Raw genomic sequence first — 23,738 nt, 5'->3', positions numbered from 1 at the left:
TTTTATATATTTATTTAGAGACAGGGTCTCACTAAATTGCTTAAGGCCTCACTAAGTTGCTGAGGTGGCTTTGAACTTGTGATCCTCCTGCCCTCAGTCTCCTGAGCTGCTGGGATTAGAGGCATGCACTATGGCTCTGGGACCATTTATTGATTTAAATTTTTTTTTTAGTTGTAGATGGACACAATACCTTTATTTTATTTATTTATTTTTATGTGGTGCTGAGTATTGAACCAGTGTCTCACACATGCTCGATAAGTGCTCTACCACTGAGCCATGACTCCAACCCTCCCATTTGATTCTTGACTTTACTTCTTGCACTTTATGAGTCTTGTTCAGGAACTTGGTTCTTAAGCTGATGTGATGGAGTGTTGGACCTGTATTTTCTTCTAGTAGATATAGGGTTTCTGGTATAATTTGATCCACTTTGAATTTTGTGCAGGGTTGAGAGACAGGGATTCGATTTCATTCTGCTATATATGGATTTCCAGTTCTCCCAGCACCATTTGTTGAAGAGGCTATCTTTTCTCCAATATGTTTATGGCCTTTGTCTAGTATGACATACTGTATTTATTTGGGTTTGCCTCTGTGTCTTCTATTCTGTTCCTTGGTTTTCATGTCTGATTTGGTACCAATACCATCTGTTTTGTTACTAAAGCTCTATAGTATAATTTAAGGTCTGGTATTGTGATGCCTCCAGCTTTCTCACTAAGGATTGTTTTGGCTATTCTGGGCCTCTTATTTTTCCAAATGAATTTCATTATTGCCTTTTCTATTTCTATGAAGAACATCATTGGAATTTTAATAGGGATTGATTGAATCTGTATAGCACTTTTGGCAAAGGAACCAAATACTTTACAGAAGAAATACAAACGGTCAGCAAATACACGAAAAAATGTCAAACATCTCTAGCAATTAGAGAAATGCAAATTAAAACTACACTGAGATTTCATGTCACTCCCATCAGAATGGCAACAATCAAGAATATAAGTAACAACAAATGTTGGTGAGGATGTGGGGGAAAAGGGTACACTCATACATTGTTGGTGGGACTGAAAATTGGTACAGCCATACTGGAAAGCAATATGGAGATTCCTCAGAAAACTTGGAATGGAACCACCATGTGATCCAGTTATTCCATTCCTCGGTATATACTCAAAGGACTTAAAAAAACAATGTATACAGTGAGGAAGCCACATGTTCATAGCAGCTCAATTCACAATAGCTAAGCTATGGAACCAACCTTGGTATCCTTCAACAGATGAATGGAAAAAGAAAATGTGGGATATATGCACAATGGAATATTACTCAGCAATAAAAAAGAATGACTTTATGACTTTTGCCTGAAAATGGATGGATCTGGAGACTATTATGCTAAGTGAAATAAGCCAATCCCAAGAAACTGAAGGTCAAATGTTCTGATTTGTGGATGCTAACACACAACAAGGGGAAGGGGAGGTAAGAATAGAAGTTCCAATAGATTAGGCAAGTGGGCTGGGGACATAGCTCAGATGGTAGAGTGCTTGCCTCGCATGCGCAAGGCCCTAGGTTCAATCCCCAGCAAAACACACACACACACACACACACACACACACACACACAATTATCAATAGATTATACAAAGGGGAAGGAAGGGAAGGGAGGGGGACAGGAAATAGAAAAGACAGTGAATGAATCTGACGTAACTTTCCTATGTACACATATAAATACACTACAGTGAATTTCACAACCACAAGACTGGGGTCCTAATTAAAATAAAATATACTCCATGTTTGTATAAGTATGCCAAATTATTTAAAAAATAAGAGGGCAAAAAGGCAGCTTCCAGATTGCTGGTAATACTTTATTTCTTGATCAGGATGTATTGGGAAATGGGGAAGAGTCCAGGGAACTAGATATTTTTTTCTTTTTTTGGTACTGTGGATTTGGTATTCTGAATTTGTTCATTGTGATAATTCATCAAACTGCATATTTATATGTGTGTGGTATTCTAATAAAAATAAATTTTTTAAAAAGTAAAAAAATAGTTGGAGCATTGAGTAAGTGGAGTTTATTATAATAGTCTATGTATATATATTTGAAATTTTCTACCAAAACTTTTTTTAAAAAGACAAGTAAAAATGACCAAAAGGCTTTCAGGGAACTGAAAATAGTTTGGTATGGCTTGAGCAGAGACTTTTTATCCACTCTTTCATCTCACAGGAATCCTCCCAGACAATGGTGAACTAAAAACACCAAATCTCTAACTCACATCTCATTCCACAGCATGGATTACAGTGAATAGCTAATGTTAAGTGAACAACTGAAGTGGCAAAACAGACATTTACATCTCAAGTATAAACATAATTTACCAAATATTGTTCCTTGAGGTACCTGGCAGCAATTGGAATAGTAATTAGCCATGAGGCAATTAGCTTCCATGTTTATGGTCATGTTTGAGGATACAGGATCAGACCAGTAAAATATCCTTTCTTGACTTAGTAAAGTTCCTAAATTACAGCACACCCAACCTACAACTAATAAAAAAGCTGTCTTATAAATAATAAATTATATGTCTGAAGATATATAAGAAACAGGCTCAATAAATCACCCTACTCATCACTTCTTAATTTGAAACAGGGTACTGTCAATGGATGTTCCAATAGAATTTTTTTTTCATCTTTTTTTTTCTTTTGGTGCTGGGGATTGAACCCAGTGACACTTAATCACTGAGCCTCATCCCCAGCTCTTTTTAAATGTCATTTAGAGACAGGATCTCACTAAGTTGCTTAGGGCTTTGCGAAGTTGCTGAGCTGGCTTTGAACTCATGATCCTCCTGCCTCAGTTTCCCAAGCTCTGAACCAAGGTGTGAACCACTGCAGCCAGCAAATTTCCTTCATCTTAATGCATTGCATTTATGCATGTGAATGTGTATGTGTGTGTAAAGTTGGGACTCTTTAGACTTAAGAGTGAGTTATGGATTGCTTTTTTAGCAAGGGAACTTAAAATTCCCTTTTCTTTTATAGATGAGGTAACTGAAACCAAGAGAGATAAGATTCATCCAAGGTGGCAAGAGGTAAAACCACATCTCAGATCTTCTGATTTCTTCAAGCTGGGGTAGACTATATACTACAATGTGCATTAATCTGAAATGCTTTCCATTAGCTGCGTCCTCTTCAATAACTCAAGATAAATTTATCTTGGTGATTCAGATTACTACAAAAATACACTATTGTTCAAGAGTTTTCCAGTGCACAGGTAAAAATATTCTTTTGCCCTGTGGAGATTACGATGTTGCAACAAGATGACACTTCAAAAGATTTTGGAAAGTACCCTCAATTCACCATTTGTTTATACTTGACTGCATAGAATTAGATTAAACTGCTAAGACCTTTTCTTCTTCTTCTTTTTGTCTTGCTCGCCTTTTTATATGGGTACTACCACATAATCTTCATACTAGTGTTTTTCAAGCTGTGGGTTACAATCCATTCATGAGTTAGAAAACTGACTTAATAACAATTAACTTTTTAGAAAATGAAATTAATGTAGAAAGCATGAACAACACACACACGGCAAGTATTGTTAAATTTTGTTTCAGTCTTGTACATATGGGTGCACACTGGACAGCAATGTAAAAAATGTCCTATTTTTTCAAACACACTTTAGAGCCAATGGCACTCACACAGGGACTCACAGGACTTTAAAACGCTTACCTTTTTTTGATTACCCTTTTTCAACTGACATGTCATGTTGCCTCGATTTTATTTTGCAGTACTGGGGATTTAACCCAGGGTTGCTCTACAGTGAGCTACACCCACCAGCCCTTTTTGGAGACAGGTTCTTATTAAGTTGCCCAGACTGGCCTTGAAGTTGAGATCCAAGTCACCGGCATTATAGTTGTACATCACTGTTCTCATTTAAAAAACTACACAAATGAGATAGTTTTTCCATGATCTTTTTTTCTTTTATTGGTACATTATACTTATATGTAATAGCATACTTTGTTGTTACATAGTTTCATGATCTTTTATCATAACATAATTTTTGGACTTATATATTTTTCTAATTTTTTTTTATGGTTCTGGGTATTAAACCAAGGGACTCAAGCACTAAGCAAGTGCTCCTTACTACTGAGTTATATCCCCAGCCCTGTGAACATTTTTTTATTGTGGTAACATTCACATAACATAAAAGACACCATTTAGTTCTTTAAGGGGCACAATTCTGTGGCATTTAGTACATTCACAGTGATGTACAACCATCACCATTATCCAGTTCTAGAACACTTTCATCACCCAAAAAGGAAATTCTATATCATTAAGTAATCACTCCCCATTCTCCTCCCCCTAATCTCTGGAAACCAATAATTTATTATCTGTCCCTATGGATTTATCTACTCTGGATATTTTAAATAAATGTAATCATACACTATGTGACTTTTTCACTTAGCACAATGTTTTTGAGTTTCTTCCAAGTTTTACCATCTATCAGCTCTTCATTCCTTGAGTGGATATACCACAATTTATTTATTAATTCATCCACTAATGGACAGTTAGGTTGTTTCCATTTTATGCATTGTTTTTGTTTTCTTCTAACTTTTGTTCACGATATATTTGTTAGCATCTTCTTATAAGTTACAGTTGATTGAATTTAACCTTTCCAAACCAGAAGGTCTTAATCGGAGATTTACATTTGCTTCTTCCTGGATCCAGGGAAGATTACTGATCTGAGATCACTCTAGTCCCCTTAAAAGATACTGGACTAATCGAAGAGTTTTATCATACTTTTTGCAAAAAAATCAATGCTTAATCTTCAAATCCCAATGCTTTAACCCCAATTCCAGTTTTAGTTGTTTATAATTTTCATTTTTGGTACCTGGGATAATTCCTTATTTCTTGTAACTGATGTACAACACATAAAAAGGCATTTGGTCTTTGTCCCTGGTTCTTGATATAGAGCTCCAAAACCTCAGAATTTCCTGAACGATAAAGGCAATAGAAGCATCTTTGTTCTAATGAGGTGACTCTTGGTGGGGCTCTAGATAGCTTCAGAACAATGAAGCTGACTGTTTGCCAGAAAGTGTAAGACCTTCTAGGCATGGTGGTGCACACCTGTAATCCCAGCCACTTGGGAAGCTGAGCAGGAGAATTACAAGTTCAAGGCCAGTCTCAGTAACTTAGTGACACTCTGTCTCAAAATTAAAAGGGGTACTGTTTAGTGGTAAAGTGTCTCTGGGTTCAATCCCCAGTACCACCACCACTACCACCAATAATAACAACCAAAAGAAATTTAAAAAAAAAAAAAAAAAGAAGAAGAAAGAAAATAAAGACCAAGGCCTGACTGGAAGTTTGGAACATTCAGCCCCATTCTTCCAAACTTCAGGAAGGAGGGAGGAACTGGAGAACGAATCAGCTGTTGATGGCCAATAACTTACATCTTTCATAAAGATGAAACCACTAAAACCCCTCCCTATGTGACAGAGTTCAGAGGGTTTTCAGGTTGGTGAATCTACTGAGATATGCTGAGAGGGTGGCGCTGCCAGATAGTACACGGAAGTTCCATGCACCCCACTACCCTACATTTTACCTATGCACCTCTTCCATTTGACCATTCTTGAGCTGTAGATTTCACAATATGCTAGTAACAACAAATGCACTTCTGAGTTCTTTGAGCTGTACTAGGAAATTATGGAAATGGAGGAGGGGGTCATGAGAATGTCTAATTTGTAGCTGGTTGGTGGAAGGCAGACAGGCCTGGATTTACACCTGTCATCTAAGGATGCGTGTGTGGTGGGGGGAGGTGCATACTATCTCTGTATTTATCTTCCTCCTTTCATGTTAGGTCTCAGTAGTACTGGCTTGGAGTTTCTCTAGTGGTTCGTTTAGTGAAAGCTGACATATGATTGTTGGTTTATAGCACTACAGACTCTCATATGATTACAGGTGCTGCAGTTTTTTCTGCATTGTTGAGAACTCAAGATGACCTGTATAGCACATCCTCATTTCCTTTTCCAATAATAGAAGTAAGCTATGGCGGCAGCACGTATAGGACAGATGCAGCTAGGCAGTGAAGGGAAGCTGCACGCATTCCCAGAGGCAAGGAGGGCTAGGATGTAAGTAACATGGCAACTCCAAATACTAAGAGTGGACACAGGGCTCTGTCTCACAAATCTAAGCTGGGATTCAAGAACACAATTGCTTTACCACTTCAACAGCCTTCTGTAATGTGTGCGGTTTGTCAATTAAGGTCTCCTATCTCTCTCTTACTCACTGATGGAAGCAGCAAGGAATGACAAAAGATGAGACACATACATAGTGAAGGGTAGTTAGAGGGATGTGGAGAAACCAGTCAGTCTATTGTGGACAATAAGAAGTGATGGCAACCTGTACAGCAAAAGGGTTATTTAGTCAAAAAGGATATTTAAGAAGAGGGGCACGCCTGTAAAACCAGTAACTCAGGAGGCTAAGATAGGAAAATCAAAAGTTCAAGGTCAGCCTCAACAACTTATCAAGACCGTCTCAAAATAAAATTTAAAAAATAAACAAAGCTGGGGATGTAGCTCAGTGGTAAAGTGCTCCTGGGGTTCAATTCCCAATATAAAAAAATATTTAAAAATTATACGAGAACATGGCATACAATTTTGGTGCCATAAATGGAAATCTAGATAAACAGATACTTATATAGGAAACAAATAACCCAAACTGATTCATGAAGAATTAGGAGACCTGAACAGACCAGTAGCACCAGAAGTGAGATGTGGGGCTGGAGGGTAAAGAGCACATGAAAATATCTATCTTCTAAAATATCTACCCAACTTGAATGATTCGGCAAGAAAATTCCATCAAATATTCAAGAATGCTAATAATTTCTGTATGTTTTTATTTCAGAAATTAAAGGATGGATAAGTATTAAATAACTACATATTACATAGTATAAATCTAGGAATATAATATTATAAAATGATCAGTTAATAGATTTTACTAATAGAATAAGAGACAATGCAAAAGATCAGGATCTAATAATCAGAACAGAAGTCACAGATGGGAGAAGTATCCAGTTTGGAGTCAGGTCAAAATATGGGAAAATCATTTTTTCCTGGGAAAGAAAAAGAACAGATAATGAAGGTCTACTCAGACGTTAAGATGTCTAAGGAGTTTGCAGTCATCCAACAGACATATGGGTTAGATGCTGAGCCTGGGCTTGGTCTCAGACAGTTATGAGAAAGAAATCTATCAGTCACTTGGTGACTATGGCTCATTCACTTCAACTCTGGGAGGCCTATATTCTCACCTGAAAAATGGGCTAAAATGATGCATATGTCAAGACTGTTATGAGAATTTCATGAGACAAGGAGCATGCAGTAGTCAGCCAGAGCCTGGCGCAGGGCTAGGCACAGTTGCTACTACACTGATCATTACTATGTATCTAGAAACTGAGACCTGACAAGGCCCTTGTGTGCTTTCTCCTCTGACCACCAGAGAGCAGACCAATATTGCCCTTCTACACTTTAGAGAAAAGCACTCAAGTTCTGAAGCCGGAGACTTCAGGGTAAATAGCTGCTGCCAAATTGGTGCAACCCCTACGGAAAGCCGTGTGGATATTCCTCAGAAAACTTGGAATGGAACCACCATTTGATCCAGTTATCCCATTCCTCGGTTTATAAAATTAGCATACTACAGTGACACAGCCACGTCAATGTTTATAGCAGTTTAACACACAATAGCTAAACTATAGAACCAAACTAGCTGTCCTTCAACTGATGAATGGATAAAGAAAATGTGGTATATATTCACAATGGAATATTACTCAGCCTTAAAGAAGAATGAATATGGCATTTGCCAGTAAATGGATAGAGCTGGAGAATATTATGCTAAGTGAAATAAGCCAATCCCCCAAACCCAAAGGCCAAATGTTTTTTCTAATATGTGGATGTTAATTCACAATAAGGGGGATGGCTAGGGAAGTGTAGAGTTACTTTGGATTAGGTAGAGGGGAGTGAAGGAATGGGAGGGATATGAGGATAGGAAGGATAGTAGAATGACTCAGACATTATGACCCTATGTACGCATATGACTACACAACCAGTGTGGATTCTATATCATTTACAATCACAAGAATAAGAAATTATACTCCATTTTATATATGATGTGTCAAAGTGCATTCTACTGTAGGTGTAACTAATTAGAACAAATTTTTAAAAAGAAAAAAACTGAATGGCTGAATCATCACTTGACAACCAGGAAAATTTCTGTCAAAAAATATCAGAAATGTCAGAAAAATGTGGTATATATACACAATGGAATATTACTCAGCCTTAAAGAAGAATGGAATTATGGCATTTGCCAGTAAATGGATAGAGCTGGAGAATATCATGCTAAGTGAAATAAGCCATGTTCCAAGCCTGGTGCACTATAGCATGCCCATAATCCCAGCAACTCAGGAGTCCAAGGCAGGAGAATTGCAAGTTTGAGGCCAGTATCAGCAACTCAGCGAGGCTCTAAGCAACTCAGTGAGAACTTTTCTCAAAATAAAAAGTAAAACGGGCTAGGAATGTTATTCAGTGGTTAAGTGGATCTGCATTCAATCCCTGTTTTTTTAAGTATCTTTTTGCTTTTTTGTCTTTTTCTCCTGATCATTGCAACCTTGCCTTATACTGGTGACAAGCTGAGGCTTAACCTCATATACAAGAAGCAAACCTATACTGAGAGAGAAGATTAGAAAAGTAGTAAAGATGCTGGTAAAGCTAAATATGCAAATATTGGAAAACTTTCCCCACAAAGTAGTAAAAGATGCATGAAGAAAAAAAGGCCATTCAGATGGCTAAGTTATGTAACCGTGCTCTGGCTGATTGGAGGCTGTGTGATTGTGAAGTGAGAACAAGACACACAGGGCTGAAGAAGAGAGAGCCCTCAGCACTTTAAACAAAAAGACTTAAAGAGAAAGAACAAAATGCCAACAGAGAAGGACTACAAAGAAGAATTGTCTGATTGTCCAGTAGACATTTCAACAATGACCCCCCCCAAAAAAAGTAGGACACACAAACACTTCTCATTTGAAAAGGGCTTGGGGTATTACTGTGTTTTCATTTGATTATGTCAGTCTTTTCAGGGGAAAAACAATAATTGATTTAACTTTAGCAGGTTCTTTGGATCATTTTAGACAGACTGATCACAGTAAGTTTACATTTCAGATATCAAAACCATGGGAGGAGGAAAGAATAGAAGTTCATTGGATTAGACAAATGGGAATGAAGGGAAGGGAGGTGGATGGGCATAGGAAAGACAGCAGAATGAATTGGACATAACTTTCCTATGTTCATACATGAATACACGACCAGTGTAACTCCACATCATGTATAATCACAAGAATCAGATCCTAGTTAGAGTAAGTTATACTCCATGTATGTATAATATGTCAAAATACACTCTACTGTCATGTGTATCTACAAAAAAAGAAATTAAAAAAAATCAATTTATATGTTGAAAAAAAAATCAAAATCATGAATGAAAGTCTACTGTATTAGGGGAAGTGAAGTAGTGAAAGAAACTTCAATGTCCTGCCATGGGATGATGCTATTACCCTACCTCTTTCCTATCAACAAACTTGTGGGAAATTATCACTGCTTTATGAAATGTGTTAATAATGGAATTGATAAAAAATATGTAGAACATTGTTAATGAAAATGATTTTGCTGAACAAAGTAAATCTAAAATTTAAACACTTATTTGTATAATTCAGCATGTAGTCTACCCCAGAAATTATATTTTCAATTTAGTTCCTACTTCACACCTCACCCTCCCAAAAACAAACAAATTAGTCCACAGACTTGTTCAAATGAAAAGTTGTGAAGTAAATATGGAAGAATGTTAAGATGTCATAAAGCTGGACTTTACAAGTTATTCCCTAGTAAACTCTGTTTTTAAATATTTTTAAATTTTTAAATCCCCCAAAAGAAAAGATGTGTCAAAGTGCATTGATTAGGGTTAATTCAGCGAGGAAGGATAAGAAACTCATTGTAGGCAGAAACAGCAGCATGTGCAAAGACATAAAGCAATACCATTGGAAGTAAAGGTAAGAGGCTTGATAAAGGTGCTTGACAGGAAAAGGAAGAAGATAATGGGAGAATAATTAGTGGGAGTAAGAATCAAGGTCTAGTGAAAGGAAGTCAGAAGATGCTACAGTGGCTCCCACCCCATTTAAGGACATCAAAGACATCAGTGGACAACACATATAATTAAACACTCATTAAACATCTCTGGGAAAGGAAGAGAACTATCATATACTAAGCACCCATTATGTAGCAAGCGCTTTACATACACTACCCTGTTTAACCTTCCCAACAACCCAGAGGTAGACAGTATTATTCCTATTTACCTAAGGACCCTGACTATCAGAGAGGTTAACTAACCTGCCTATATTAAGTAAAAAAATTGCAGAGCCAGGAATCTAAGTCTGATTCTATACCATAGATTTTTAAAAAGGTGTTTGAGATAATTTAAAAACTATAAAATTATCCATTTGAGGTATATGATTTGATGAGTTTGAATATAGTTGTACAACCACTACCACAATCCAATTTTAGAACCACTTCCATCACCCTATGAAATTCCTTTATGTCCATTTGAAGTTCATCTCTGCTCCCACACCAGGCTCTCAGTAACCAGTGATCTGTTTCCTGTCTACAATTTTGCCTTTTCTGTTAGTTTTATATATGAAATTATATAATGCACAGTCTGCAAAGCTCCCTTATGTCACTGTGTTCTCAAGAGATGCAAGTAGTAATAAGTGTTATGCTGTATTCTTTTTAAGGGTACACAGAAATTCAGTCCATCACTTTATAAGCCATCAAAAACAATGATTCTTTCACATCCATGACTTTTATGGTCCATCTCTTCAGTAAAGGAAATACATATGGTTTTCAAGAATGGTATAATGGAGTGTTTGTAAAATCATGATTTCACCTCCACTAACCCTTTGGAAAATACAAATACATCAATAGACAATAAATCAAATTAAATACTTCCTTTTTGAAATATTTGGAATGACAAAAAGTCATGATTAGTTAATTACAGACTGTTAAGGGTACTTCTTGAGCACCAAGCCACAGTAACTTGTTTACCGTAGGCACTAAAAATATTAGTTCACTTCCCTCAAAATTTCTAATGCAAGTTCTTAAACATCAGGAGGCATTTGATGAATAGTTAGTTGCTTATTGATATGTTTATTAAGCTCAGATTCAGAGATCTGAGGGTTTTACTTATTTTTCTATTCTTCCCCCATTTTTAGAGAGAAGATGGAGATGTAACAAAGTCTAAGGAGATAGATAAATTTAGAAAAGAGGGATATATATTTATATGTATATATATATACACATATAAAAAGTATGTATATATATATATATATATATATATATATATATATACTTATATACATGGAAAACATTTGACATAATATTTTGTTTGAGGATGGCCTATTGTTGTTTTGCTTAATATAGCTGGATATGGAGCTGAGAACACAGATCCCTATTAGTTCTAAAAATATTTCTCTACAGCAGAAAAACCCTAGCAAGGTAAGATTCCTGGCCCTTACTTGCTTAGTGTTCTAATAGTGATGGAAGTCCTTGCTTCTACTATCAAAGTGATCATGGATCACAACACCCTGAGTTTTGGCACATCATCCTACCTAGAATCACCATGTTTCAGAGTCTTTGCCATTACATCACTTTTTAACTCATAATTAGTATACAGAGCACCAGGCAGAAGAGGAATTTTCCTTTTTTTGTTAACTTTTAATGCCCTGGTTGCCAAGTGACTTATCTGTTTCTCTTGTCTGACACCTCACAGAGTGGCAATGTCAGACACTAGTTAGGACACTCACCTAGCAGGAAGAGACCAAAATTCAGTTCTCTCTCTGACAATACAACACTGGTAATGAATCACTTACTCTTATTCTTACTTGAAAAGTTACCAGTAGATAAAGCACATCAAGCTATTTCCTAAATTTATTTTATAAGGATTCTTTGAGAATTCAGATGGGACACAGAAAGTACTTTGTCTCCCTCATGTTGGAAACAAAGATTCATCAGTTAAGTAATTCCCTCCGACATAAAACAGCACCTACAAGTAGTAGAAATAACAGTGCTCAAAGTTAGTAGAGAACATGCCATTTAAAAAGGTGCTACCCAGGACTCTATTTTTAATGCTCACACCCTGGGAAAACATTTTACATTAAAAGAGCTCACTTAGAAATATAAGATAATTACATCATTAAAGTCTTTTGTCCTCTGTTATGATTTTCATGCTGTTTTAGATTTCTTTAAAAATGTTTTCCCCTCTGCGTACTTTTCAAACCTCTCAGGCTTCAGTTACGCCGACTAGCATCTGTGGCCCAGCACTTGTTTTGACTAAGCGATCATATGCCTTTCTCTACCTAGCGCAGTTGCTGAAACCTTATCTGCTAGAACCAGCCTTTCATTGCCCTAAGAGGGCCTCCCAGTTGCATGCTATATTTGTTTTTCCCTAGAAGAAAAAATTGACAAGGTGATTTCATTCTATACATAAGAAATTATATTGGGTCCTTTTGATGTGTGTGTATGTGGCGCTGGGGATTGAACTCAGGGCCTTATGTATGCAAGGCAAGCACTCTACCAACTGAGTTCCCAGTTGGGTCCTTAGTCTATCACTGAAACTTTTTTTTGAATATTTTTTTCCTAGATGTAGGAAATGGACATGCAGATGGACATGCAGTGCTGAGAATTGAACCCAGTGCCTCACACGTGCTAGGCAAGCGCTCTATCACTGAGCCACAACCCTAGCCCTATCACTGAAACTTTTTAAAGTTAAAATTTATTGAACTCTTTTCATATATAAACTCTTTAAAATACACAATAACTATAAGGTAGCTACCATTATGCCCTTTATACAGCCAAAGAAATAAGGCAAGGATGTTAAACAACTTGCCTGAGATCACATGGTTGGTACAGAGTAGAGTCCACACCCCTTACCCACTGCAATGTTGTACTTCTTTGAACCCATAAGTCCCATTGTGCCCCTGGTGTATCATTATTAGTCCGCAGTAAAACATTTGCACTTGAGATTCAACCTGAGAGTTAGGAAACTTTCATTCTCATTCTGAGTTTTAAGTGCTCTTGTTCACAAGCAATTCTCTCAACCACTTTGGGCCTCAGTTCTTCTCAAATATAAAATAAAGGGAGGTGAACGGACAGAACTGAGGTCATTATGTTATGAAATAAACCAGGCTCCAAAAGACAAATATCACAAATTCTCACTTTTGTGTAAGCTAAAGAATTTGATTTCAGATGAGCAAGGTGGTGCATACCTGTAACCACTCCCAGATACTTGGGAGGCTGAGGCAGAAGGATCACAAGTTTGAGGTCAGGCTGGGCAACTTAGCAACCGTTTCAAAATAAAAAATAAAAGTGGCTGAAAAAGTGGCTCAGTGGTAGAGCACTCCAGGGTTCCATTTCTAGTATCCTGACCCACACACATAAAAAAAAGGAAAGAAAAAATATGGGATATAAATTATATGATTTCTCAAGTTTCTTTCAGATCTAACAGTTTGAGTCTACACATATAAAATTTAATATTAGTTCTTATAAGTGTTTGTGCGTGTGCATGTATCATAATTTATCTCAACAAGCTCCTAGGATCTGAATGGATAATTTTTTAAAAAGACATGTGCTTATTTATTTGTATGAAGTTCTAGTGAGAAAAGGTGGAGGGAGCATAATCTTCTCTTTCCCTGATGCATGCATTTATTGAGCTCCTGATACCCAATAATGTGGACCAGTTGTAAACTAAACCAATAGGATTCATATATTAAGGTAGCTTGCAGACCACAAGGGACAGATAATGTACAATGTAAATATATGTATGTAAAGTTCTAGGAAGAAGATGTGCATGATACCGTTACCATATGTAATTAACCTAGGAGATACAATCCAGGCAGGAATAAGTTTACCTAGAGAAAAGATCACTCAACTAATATTGAAATATTGAATAGCAGGTTCATTAAACCAAGGGAGTGGGGTAGATAGATAGGGAAAATACATGTGAAAAGGCCGACTGACCATGGGAAAGAAGAAGCTCAATGTGAGAACCAATAGGGTTAGGTGTATTATCCCAGCTCCTCTGGAGGCTGAGGCAGGAGGATTTCAAGCTCAAGATAGGCATGACCAATTCAGCAAAATCTTGTCCCAAAATAATAAATTAAACAGGGCTGGAGCCAGGTGTGGTGACATAAACCGTAATCTTACTGGCTGGGAGGCCGAGGCTGAAGGAAAACAAGTTCAAAGCCAGCCTCAGGAATTTAGGGAGGCCCTAAGCAACTTAGCAAGAACCTGTCTCAGAATTAAACATAAAAGGCTGGAGATGTGATTCAGTAGTACAGAGCCTCCAGGTTCATCCCTAGGACCACGGGGTGGGGTGGTTTGGGGAGGGAAAGAGGAGCAATGGGAGGCCACTGTTCTATAATAGGAGAAGATGGGAGGGTTACTTGTGACACAATCACAAAGATATTCTACCAATATCACCCTGGCTTCCTAAAAGAGAGTAAAAGTGGATTTAGAAATACTTGTTAAGAGACTGCTGAGAAAATGCAGGCAAGCGGGTCAGCCCAGCTTAAGCTAGTTGTGCGTGTGTGTATGCTCTGTAAGAGTACTTCTAGTTTCCAGTTTTAGCAAGGGCGGGGGACTTGTATTAAGTAGGTTCATGGTGGGGGCCAGATAAACATTGGCTGATTTACACTAAATTAAGGGTAGCAGACTTTGATCTAACTTTGAAAAAGGTAGTGGGTGTGGTGGGAGACAAGATACCAGCAGCAAAAAACAAGCTCATGATGTATCCTGATATTGTTAAGACAAGGAGACGGTCCAGAACCTGGGATACAGGTCTAACTCACTCTGGAGTTTGCTGGAGGAAGAAAAACAATGGTTATGCCAGGCCAGGAAAAGGTAGAATAGACTAGGTCAGTGGATGGTGTTTTTATGCTTTATGGACTCAGTTCAGCTCAACCTAGAAAAGGCTAAAGACTCTGTGTACATAGCTGTAAAATTATTTTGACTATCATAATATGGTATTTTATTCAAGTCATGAACAAGACAATCCTTCAAGTATTATTATAGGTAAATATTAACACATAACAGAAAGAAAAAGAGACAACATGGCTTTAATAATTTATTGCTTTCTCATTTCTTGTGTGGATAAAAGCAGGATTACATCAAAAGTCGTTTGAAGTAGTGAGAAAAGTTATTTTCCTAATGTCTACTATATCAGAATTGAATTCCTCATAATTGGTCTTAACGTAAGTTAAAATGAATAATCTTGAGTTTTAAAACTATATATTGCTTTGGGAGAGGAACTGGGAGAGAAGCAGCAGGAGGAGGGGACATTTTACTAAAATTACAAATTAGCAACCTTGGGTCCTTGTCCCAGCCCTGCTTCCAACCAAAACTTCGGAGCAAATCATTAAATTTCAGTTTCTTTACCTGTACAACAAGGAGCTAGAGTTTATTTTGTAAGGCCCTTTATTAGTCTAAAATCCTTTGGAATTCATCTCTGCCTTAGGTGGGTTTAAGAAACTTTGTGAGTCACAACTCACTAGTTAAAAGTTCCTAAGAGACATGCTTCATCAAATAGATCAAAACATAAGGTCCAGGATATGACCATATCACATCCTGGTAACTATGGAAACAGTCCTGCCATAGGAAAACAGTGACTACTGTAATTCTGTTAGTCTCTGTGTGTATCTATGTCACAAAGACCACGCTTGCTCCTGACTAAAATTTGCTTTTTAATTCCTACCCAACAGAATCACTGGCAATTGCTTCCATCTTACACCAAAGTAACTTATGAATGATTCTAAAGGGCATGTTTGATATTGTTAAGGCTATATGTGACAAACTAGTATTCCATGGGTATCCATAACAGCAGCAAAATTAAATCCAATGAGCAAGTGTTCATAAGTCCAGAGTCAGTATCCCTAAGTGTCAAATGTCATAAGACTTTGCCACTTAAGAATGGCTTTTTTTTTTTTTTTTTTGGTGCCAGGGATTGAACTCAAGGGTGCTTAACCACTGAGCTACATCCTCAGACCTTTTTATTTTTATTTGGAGATAGGGTCTCACTAAGTTGCTTAGAGCCTCACTAAATTGCTGAGACTGGCCTGGAATTTACAATCCTCCTGCTTCAACCTCCCCAGCTGCTGGGATTACAGGCATGTGTCACCACTCCCACCTCTAAATAATTGTCTTTTTTAAAACAATTATTTTAAGATGTTCATGGATCTTTATTTTATTCATTTATTTATATGTGGTGCTGAGAATTGAACCCAGTGCCTCCCACAAGCTAGGAAAGCGCTCTACACACCCCAGCCCACTGAATGACTGTCTTTATCCTCCACAGTATACATAGCTGGCACGTGGAATAATCAGCTTTGACATATTACACTGCAGCATCTGAAAAGCTGTTTCCTTAATTCATCCTCATGTGGTATGAAGGAAGGGAAAACAGCAAATGGACAAGTGTCTAGGATTTGGAAGCTGCCTCCTCTAGTTGACCTGAATTCTAGTTAATCTTGGGCAGATTTAAATCCAACTATCACTAGGTAGGGGGTTATCACCTACGAGAAGCTGTCGGACCTTGGCTTCCTGTTCTCCCGGAATAAAGGTCTGTTCTTTGAGAACCACGGAGGGATCAAATAATAATGTGTCACAGTAAAAAATAAAATGAAATAAAATAACGTGGTAAGATTATCTTTTCAAAAACATGCATAATTACTTTGAGGACCTGCTGGCTGGTCACAAACCTACTGGACTTGTTGAGAATGAAACAGGAGAAATCCAAAGGATCCCAAATAATAGACAGGAAAGCTTCTAAAAATCAAGAAGGGGAACTTCCCATGTGGTTGGACAAAAATACCATTCCTTATCTTTCCCACCCAGACAAAAGTTCTGACACACACGCTTCAAACCTTGTGTGGAAATTCAAGCCTGCTTGGAAGCTTCCAGGGCCTGACAAGCCAGCATTTTCATAGTTTTCTCTTGTTTGGCCTCCAAATTTACAATTCTCTCCCATTCTACGCCGTCCTACCATTCTCTGTTCTAGAAGCTTTTAGGAAATTCCATTCACCATTTCTTCCCCAGCTAAAATCTTTCAGGGAATACCCAAAGGAGAGCCTTTAAAGCAGTAAGAGAAAGTAAGAGAGAGCTATTGCCTATAAATCGGGCACCTGAGCAGCTTTCTTTTTATTCACGATCTATGAGTTACAATCACCAGTGCTTGTTATAAAGGAGCTTTCTTCTGCGATGCCTGCCTGGCTTCATCCCCAGGGTTTAATCCGAAAACTTCCCGTGAATAAAAGGAATATCACCTCATGTATTCCAAGATTCCTCCAACGCCTCTCTCCCTCGGCAGGTGTTTCCCAATGACGCCAAACACTTTCTAGAATCTCAAACCGTTGGGTCTCCGCAAGCTCCGGGGTTTTCCTATTGCCTTGGCGACGCCCAGGGTTTGTTTCTCCATTTCCCTAGGCCCAAGCCCGCCCACCGGCTCTGAAACCATATTCTTATTGGCCCAGACGAGAGCTCGTCTCCTCATACAGCCAATCATCGCCTCGCTTCTTACCCTTGGGATTTGGGGAACGGAAAAGACCGTGGTCATTCCCGGGGGGTAGGGCGGAGCCAAGGATGAGCGACAGCTTGCCTTTCCAATAGGCAGAGACATAGGACCTGCCCCGTCTGGCTCCAGGGCTAGAAAAGAGCGTCGATGCCGGTCGTAAAGATGAATTCTAGGAGGCGCTACCGGCTTCGCGGCCCGGAGGAACCGCAGTTGGTGCTGGTGGTCTTTTTGCCGGTGAGTGGTTTTGTTCGCAGTGTTACCGTTGAGAACGTTTCTATATTTAAATGATGTGGGGTTTTATTTTTGAGGTGCGGAGAAGGCCAGTTCCTATGTCCTTTCGGGTTAGTCTCTGGTCGGAATCAGGCGACCACTCCACCAGTCAAGCTGTGACCCTCAGGTATCCCCGAGGGTCGTCCCCGCTGTCCCTTTTCTCAGCATGCGCCTCTCTGTGAGAGTGATGTCAGCTGAAAGGAGGAACCTCCTGGGTAGTGGTGTCTGGTTGGCGCTCCTGGACGGCTGAGGCGCGGGGGCAGAGCCCCTTCCATAGCAGACTCCCTGGAAGGAGGCAGGGCTGTGCCACTGTATGTAGGGCAGCGGCAGGCTTGGTCCTGTGAGTGTGAGTAGATAGGAAAACAAGCAAACAACAAAAACCCCGAAACCAACTACCAGAACGCTAAGAAAGGAAGGGAGGTGAGTGAAGGCAGTGGTTTCGCGCGCCAAATCACAGGTTCACAGAAACACTAAAAATAAAAGTCAGTGCAATTCCCTCTGTTCCACGGGATGGGGACTGATATTGCACCTGAGAAAGTCGAAAGAAATGCATACTTGAAGTTAAGGTCATAGTTAGACTTTGAAGGATAATTGGTTTTTAGCTAACTTAACTTTCCACACCTCCTCCCTTACAAATTAAGCAGGATTTATGGCTGGTGAGTGGTACCAGAGTGTTAACTAACTTCATGTGGAACCTTTCAGGAAAAAAAAAAATGTGAAGTTTCATTAATAGGTACTAAGGCTTTCTATAGTGAAAGCAAAACTCATGACAGTTGGTCTTTTATTTTAAAACTGTTTACTCTGAACCCAGGGACTAAGTTTTTTTCCATTTCTGTATTTCTGTAACACCTCACAAGTCATAGATGCTCCCCAGATGATGGTGGATTTTAGAGAAGTGTCATTCAAATAAATGGCATAGTAGAAATAACTCCAAATTAGAAGTTGAGATACCTTGGTTTTAGTCCTGAAGCTGTTACTTATTTGTGTGATCTGAAACAAATCGTTTCAACTCTGACTCTTAATTTTCACATCTTTAAAAAGCAGAAGTTACATTAGATTGTTTCTGGGGCCCATGCCTATATTAGTATATTTTAAAATAAATGTGATAGTTTTATTACAGATATACAAGTGAAATCATATTGCAGTAAATTCTGTATCAAATCTGTTAGCAAATAAGACTTCCCAGCTTCAAGAACATGTTCCATATGTAAACTAAAACAAATCAAGTAGATCACTGTAGAAAATCTGGAGAGCACAGAAGAAGTATAATATGGCAGAAGGTGTCAATGCTTAATCCCACCACTCAGAGACAACCACTCTTAGTGTTTCAGTAAATCTTTTAGTCTTTCTTACTCTTTTGCTTTCTACAGTTGGTTGAGATTAAAAGGTATATTCCACTTTAAGTAGTGATTGATATATCTAAATTCACCTGTGCGTTTGTCTTTGTGTGTCTGGTGCCTAGAGAACAGAGGATATGAAAATGTTTGAATTGCAGTGTTTCTTGAATACCTTTGGAATGAAATCTGGTATGAGAGGATGTTTTTATGGGGAAACAGGACAAAAGATATTTATAATGAACCCTTTCTTTGAAGCTTGGCCACAAATGTGGGAAAATATATGCTTTTTTTTAAACATTGACCACTTTACTAAAGCATTTGAATTGCAGAATATTTCTTGGTATTTAGTATGCTTCTAGGACTGTCTGTTTCCATCACCCTCTTCCATCCACCACATTTGATTGCATTCTTCCTTTTACTATTTAAACTTCTCTCTAACCTCACCCATCACTGTGCTTTGTTCCCAAAGTTTGCTTCTATTAGTACCATCAGCCAGGCAAGGATTGCTTTGAAGGGCCTAGGAACTGGGCCAGTCTTCATGAGTTAGTCCGTGTCTGCTCCATTCTACCACTCACTTTTTGTTAGAGCATTTTCCCATAATTCATTTAATACTCTTAACACTTCCTTGAGAAGAGTAATTTTGTTATCCTCATTTTATGGATGTGGAACGTGAGATCCAAAGAATTTATTCAAGATCATACTGTCAAGAAGCAGAAGAGTGAGTTCGTGTTTGGATTTTTTGATTTCACACTTTCTGGGATTTGGGGGAAACAGTTTGTATTGACAGAGTTACTAACCTAGGGAAGTAAATAACCAGAGATAGGAAAGAGGATCTTGAGTGGGCGTTTTGCACACTGGTGATACCAAGCAGGCTGAACCAAACTCCATGGCCCAGGCAAATTCTCATCTTATTACATATTTATATCTCTTCCCCATGATTGGGATCCTACCTCCTATTGCTTTTTATCATTCTGATCAGTTAAGGGAATGTTAGAATACCATATAAGTTAAGAATAGTCTGAAAAACACCATGAGTGAGAGTATTTGCTCCTGGTGAAGAGATTTTTTTTTTTTTCCTTGTACTGAGGATTGCACCCAGGGGCACTTTACCACTGAGCCATAGCCACAGCCCTTTTTATTTTTAAATTTAAGACAGGGTCTCACTAAGTTACTGAGGGCCTTGCTCAATTGCTGAGGCTGGTCATTGAACTTGTGATCCTCCTGCTTCAGCCTCCCAAGTCACTGGGATTCACCACCATGCCCAGCCAAAGATGTTCTTATTACTGTAAATACAAATGGAAAAGCGACTGTAAAATTTTAGGGAAAATAATGGTTCATAGAATATTAAGTACCTTTAGGTACAGTCATATTTGAACATTTGGTATTGTACTTGATTTGAGGGGAAGGCATATTTGGTTAAGATAACTGACGCTCCAAGGAACTAAATACCACATTTAGTTTCCCTTGAGAACTGTTCCTTTTTAATTCATCAGAGACATGGTTAACTTCTTTCTCAGTCCTCAAATATAGCCAGCCCATCTTCTATAAAGTTATATTTCTAATTCAATGGGGGTTAAAAGTTGCTCAAAGCTGTACAGTGAGGATTTGGACAAAGGATAATATCTGAGTGGTCTAGGAAAACAATATGAGTATTTGATCTTCAAGTATAAGCTTTGGATTAAAGTTATTCTGGGCCTATGTTCCTTATTTTATATTATTTAACATTATATTGTTAATTAAGTTTCTTGCCCAATTTTTGGAAATGGAAGAAAACCTAGTTTTTAGGCTGGACTTGACCCTGTAATTTGCCCTACGTTTTCATGCTTTGTGATACTGGAGTCTCACACATTAATTTTGAAACACTTCAGGAAGGGAAGAAGCAAAGTCCTAGGAATATTAATTTGGAAAATATGACGGTCCCCAGGTATGGGGAGTAGGGTATGTGAAATTATATGGCTTAATAAGAGACAGGAGTAGGAAGCACCAGCAAGATGGCCATGCTACGTATATTAACACTACTCTGAGATTCTGAAAATATTATGAAGTAACCTTAGTAATTATAGTGCCTAGCATGTGCATCATTCCTAGGTCCACTCTCTCTGTCCCTTCCTTGCCCAATAAATGCAATGGTGGCATTTATGGAAATTTTTTTTGCTTTATAGTTAATCTAAATGGAATTTCTATACACATATAGTGAAAGTTTTTTTTAAGATAGACACAATATCATTACTTCATTTATTTATTTTTTATGTGGTGCTAAGTGCCCCACATGTGAGAGGCAAGCACTCTACCACTGAGCTATAACCCAGCCCCTAGTGAAAGGTTTTCAAAAATCATAAATCACCTTCACAGGTTGTCCTTTGAATCATCTATTTATTTCTTTTCTACCAAGTCAATTGCATAGCACTTACTTTTAAGCAAGTATGCAGTCCCCTGAAATGGAAGCACTGGGCCATAATTTATGGAGATGTCTTATAGGGGTAAATCATGCCTGAGTGACAGATTACATTTTGAAGGAAGTTCACAAGATGAATCACATTTTATCCATAGTTCTATCTTAAACCTATTCCTAAATAATTCAGCTAAGCAAAAGTCAGGTATTCAAACTGATTCAAATATGCTCAGTATTATCTTCAGTGAAAAATAAAAACAGTTATGAATAGGATTCAATTTAAGGTACTGTGCATTTCTGGCCAAAAATAAAATCTGGTGATTTAATAATGTTGGTAGTTTCCTGAGACAGGATACTTAATTAAAATAATAAATGCTGATGTGATTAGTAGATCCAAGTATGGGATCCAGCTATGCTGGGGGATCTGCATACCTAGACCTTCTGCCTTAGTATCTGATTTTGTACAAGCCCACAAGCTATGAATGTGTTTTACATTTTAAATGGTTGAAGTTAATTCAATGACAGCAATACTTAATGCACAAAAATTACATGAAATTCTAATTTTGGAGTCCATACATAAAGTTTTTTTGGGAACACAGTCATCTTTATGCATCTGTGTATTGTCTACCGCTGTATTCGGCTACACCGGCTGAATTACACAATTGTGCATAATTATGACAGAGGTCTTATAGCCCACAAAGCCTAAAAAATTTACCATTTGACCTTTTATAGAAAAAGTTGCTAACATCTGAGTTGAGCTAGTGTCTTTCACATTTATTTCTCTCCCATTTTAACAGCCATAATCATAATCTAAGTCTTTATTATGTGTTATCAGAATTATTGTAAAAACTTCACCACTAATATTCACACTACTGTTTTTTTCTATTTCTCTTTGTATGTGTAAGTGCTGCCTGATCCTCCTAAAATTTGTGCTGTTAAACCTTTAATGATGTCTCAGTATTTATAGAAGAACCTGTATTCCTTGGCATGAGGTCCTCCTTAGGAGGGCCACTATTCAGTCTCATCTTTTTAGACTAGTCTCTTCCTACTTCCTGGTTTTACCCTATACTTAGGATGACCATATAATTTTCCAAATGGGACATTTAAGTGTGAAAGGGGCCCTAGTAATAATGTTGGGGGAGGAAACAGGCCTGTTTTAGGCAAATCAGAATGTATCGTCACCCTAATTATAACCCCAGCTAGTTTGAATGGCTTACTATTCTGTACAGGCACCTGTTCCTTTAACTCCTCTCATTGTCCCCATAGGCTAGAATTCCTTTCCTTTTTTCTATAAATCTAAATCTTAAATAACTTTTCAAATCCAGCTTATAGTGCCATGTCTATAAAGTCTTATTCAGAAAGAATCTCTCCCTTCCCACCTCCTTTATGATTGAAGTACTTCTCATGGTGTGAATTACTTTCAACTTTAGACAGACACACACACACACACACACACACAAAAAAAATCACATCACCTTTCCTTACTGCTTTGTTGAACACATAATCTGTGTTGGAGTCCATGTTCCTCACAAGCCTACACTTGTGCTCTGCCCTAATGGGGTTTGCAACCCATGTTGCAGAATGTGTTAATTGACTAGGCTGGGGAGACTGAAGGATATTTGGGAATATCATTCATTCATTTTAGTGCAATTAAAGGAGTGAGAAAAATTGGGTTTCCAAAGACACTGAAGGCAGACCCTTGGGTTTATGTGTGGCAGTGGAATAGAGTGGTTCAAAGCATAGGTATAGGCTTTGGGGGCCCAGTCTGAGACTGAATTCCAGCCCTGCCTCTTCTCGTGTTTCTGAATCTGTAAAATAGAGTAATTATAGAACTTACTCCATGGAATGATGGTTGAGGGTTCAAACAATCCCAAGGACATGGTAAGTACCATATGAATGTTAGCTGTTATGATTAATATCATCATGATCATCACCACAGTACTTCACAGGTGGGTAACAGAGACCAAGACAGGATGTAACAATAGAAGCGCTGGAGGAACTGCAGCACTGAAAGCTTAGCAAATTTGTTTTCTGATGGAAGTATTCAGTTTCATAGGAGTCAAAGTGGTGTGAGTCCTAAGAACGTCTGCGATTAGTAAGAAGTGACTAATCTGCAGCCTTTTG

The 23,738-nt window shown here is 38.0% G+C and overlaps 1 protein-coding gene and 1 long non-coding RNA gene across 7 annotated transcripts in view; one reads left to right on the top strand and one right to left on the bottom strand.

Annotated features, from left to right (window-relative positions):
- Positions 1-18,238, bottom strand: part of LOC124099839 (uncharacterized) — a 39,507-nt gene extending 21,269 nt beyond the window's left edge. For 2 of the 5 annotated variants that reach the window (XR_009227866.1, XR_009227865.1), the window contains exon 1: positions 17,368-18,233. This is a non-coding gene — a long non-coding RNA (uncharacterized LOC124099839). Of the gene's footprint in view, positions 1-17,367 lie in introns of all 5 variants that reach the window. The other 3 variants (XR_009227863.1, XR_009227864.1, XR_006854114.2) reach the window with 3 other exon arrangements.
- The window catches only part of Bpgm (bisphosphoglycerate mutase), a 49,331-nt gene that overhangs the window by 8,531 nt on the left and 17,062 nt on the right, over positions 1-23,738 (top strand). The window contains exon 1 of one of the 2 annotated variants that reach the window (XM_046455075.2): positions 17,692-17,849. The exons of the other annotated variant lie outside the window; for it this stretch is intronic. The gene's annotated coding sequence lies outside the window, so the exon portion shown is untranslated. Of the gene's footprint in view, positions 1-17,691; positions 17,850-23,738 lie in introns of those variants that run through there. 2 annotated transcript variants of the gene reach the window in all.

Source organism: Marmota monax, unplaced genomic scaffold (genome assembly GCF_021218885.2).
Source record: "Marmota monax isolate L192 unplaced genomic scaffold, Marmota_monax_Labrador192_F-V1.1 WCK01_AAM20220418_F8-fsc00131, whole genome shotgun sequence".
Taxonomy (NCBI): Eukaryota; Metazoa; Chordata; class Mammalia; order Rodentia; family Sciuridae; genus Marmota; species Marmota monax.
Note: the sequence above shows the minus strand (reverse complement) of the source record. Positions and strands in the feature narration are given on the sequence as shown.